Raw genomic sequence first — 2,500 nt, forward strand, 5'->3', positions numbered from 1 at the left:
CCCGAAGCCCTCGGCCTGCCTCCTGCGAGCACGTACTGTAGGCACAGGGCCCAGCCCTGGTGCACCCTGGCTTGCGGAGCCATGGTGTGCTCGGCTGGGGACCGGGACTTCTGCGGGCCCCTCACCCGGGGAAGGACTGACCGACGCGCGTGAGGGGGGGAGGGGGGGGTTTGGGGTTTGGCCCCCATCCCTTGTCCCTCTCTGAGATGGAACACAAGCTCACCCGGCACGACCCCCCCCCCCCCCAGCGGTGGGGGGGAACCGAATGGCAATACATCCCCTGGCTGGCACCACCTCTCCCTCGAAAAGGCCCTGGCGCCGGCTGGGCCCTCCCGCGTCCTGAGTCCCGGCCCGACCTGACCGGTTTCCGGGCGACCAAGGAGCGGCCCTTCTCGCGCGGCAGGTTGGCCTGGAAGAGAAGGGGCCGAGGGCCTGCGAGGGGACACTGGCTCCTCTCGGTGGGCGGCGTGTCTGGGATGGGGAGCCACCTGGCTCTTCCCTTTCGGCGTCTCCGACCCAGACGAGGGTGGTGGTGGGCTGATTGCCAGCCCGCTGGCGCGGCTCGGGGCCGCCCAGAGATGGACGGCTGATGTGCAGGTGGGACGACCCTCCCTCGTTGTCAGGTTCCCGGTTCGACCCGGTCCTGTCTGGGCTGAGGGATTTGAAGACTCACGCGGTCCCTCCTGGGTGACCCTGGGAGGGACCAGCGGCTGCGGGGCTGCCTGCTCCCATCTCTCTGGGAGCCCCCTCCCTCGCCACCCCGGGTGGTTGGGTGGAGGTAGGCTCCCGGGCCGAGCGCCTGGCAATGTTTTTTTCTCCCGACGGTGCTGTCTGACTCCCAGAGGGGAAGCCTTGAACGGGGCGTCTGGACAGACGGCGTCGCCTTCCTCCCGCCTCTCCTGCGCCTGCAGGTGGGCGAATGTTTTTGAAAAGTTGCCTGTGACTCTTGGCGGTGGATCACTCGGCTCGCGCGTCGATGACGAACGCAGCTAGCTGCGAGAATTAGTGTGAATTGCAGGACACACTGATCATCGACACTTCGAACCCACCTTAAGGCCCCGGGTTCCTCCCGGGGCTACGCCTGTCTGAGGGTTGCTCGATCGTCAATCGCCCCGGGGCTTCCCCGGGACGCAGCTGGGGCCGTCGCAGGGTCCTGCCGCGTAGGTACGCCGCCGGCGCTCCTGGCCCCCGAGAAGGGGCATGGCGACCGGTCCGTCCCAGGGCGCCTGACTCGATGCTGTCCGTGGTGTCCCACAGTCTGCCCGCACGCACCTCGGATGCCCTCCTCCTATGCGGCCAGCTTCCCGGCGAGAACAAAACCCCTCCCAGATGCGATCCAGGGAAAGAGGTGGCGCACTGCCGGGAGGCCAGGCCCCTGCTCCGGCAGGGGGCTGGCCTTCCCCGGCTCCCCCTTAACGCTCTGCCGTTTTCTTCCGACTACGACCTCAGATCAGACGCGGCAACCCGCTGAATTTAAGGATATTACTAAGCGGAGGAAAAGAAACTAACCAGGATTCCCCCAGTAACGGCGAGTGAAGAGGAAAGAGCCCAGCGCCGAATGCCCGGCGGCGGGCGCGGGAAATGTGGCGTACAGAAGACCGACTCCCCGGCGTCGCTCAGGGGCCCCAAGTCCTTCTGATCGAGGCTCACCCCGCGGACGGTGTTAGGCCGGTAGCGGCCCCCGGCGTGCCAGGATCGGGTCTTCTTGGAGTTGGGTTGCTTGGGAATGCAGCCCTGTTAGACCTGTCCGCCCTAGGGTGGTCCACCCCGTTTTCTTGCCCTTGTTGCCTCATTTTTTCCGCCATCTTTTTGTTGGCCCTAGGTCTCTGGGCGCCTTACCACTCCTAAACAGTGCTGAGGTGCAGGTGCTCTCTCCTAACAACATGGCTGCCACAGGCCCCTGCTACTGCGGAGTGGCCATTGCATACACACACTAGTGGTTACATAGACTAGTATGTGCAAGCTCCTGGAACCTTCCAGCCCTGGGAGGGATTATGCTTTGCCGCCTTTGCAGGAGGGTCACCTGACCTGGGGGTATAAGAGGAAAGGAGGGAAACCTGACTAGTTAGTTGGGGCACCACTGGACCTGGGGGAACCTCTGCCGAAGCGTAGGCGGTTGGGCCTAGGGGAGAAACCTACACTATTGGGGCTGACTGAGTCTAGGCCCTGCTGTACCCAAGTTAGATGAGGGACTCTGCCTGCCTGCTGATCTTGCCTGGTGAGGGGGCAACCCAGGGGACCATCTCCAGTGTGCTGCAGGGACCCACCCTGCCTCTGATGCCTGCCAACTCAACCCCCTTCTCCCGCTAAAAAGCCTGCCAGGGGATCCTGCCATCTACTTTCCCCCTCAGACCAGTGCTGACCTGGACTGTTGCTGTGGGCCCTCTACAATTGCAGGTAATGCGCTGTGCCCCCCAAGCACTAGGCTGCCAGACCTGGACCCCTGAAGAAAAAGCTGACTGGGCCTTAAGCGCGGTGTGCCCAAAGCGCTGTGCTGCCT

General features: G+C 64.3%; 1 non-coding gene across 1 annotated transcript; it reads left to right on the plus strand.

Moving 5' to 3' along the window:
• The first annotated feature begins 941 nt into the window (after positions 1-941).
• On the plus strand, positions 942-1,095 carry LOC146870386 (5.8S ribosomal RNA). Its single transcript, XR_014959922.1, has one exon. It is a non-coding gene; the product is annotated as a 5.8S ribosomal RNA (ribosomal RNA).
• Positions 1,096-2,500: the final 1,405 nt, after the last annotated feature.

The sequence above is a fragment of the Triturus cristatus genome, chromosome 1_1, assembly GCF_964204655.1.
Source record: "Triturus cristatus chromosome 1_1, aTriCri1.1, whole genome shotgun sequence".
In the NCBI taxonomy this organism is placed as follows: Eukaryota; Metazoa; Chordata; class Amphibia; order Caudata; family Salamandridae; genus Triturus; species Triturus cristatus.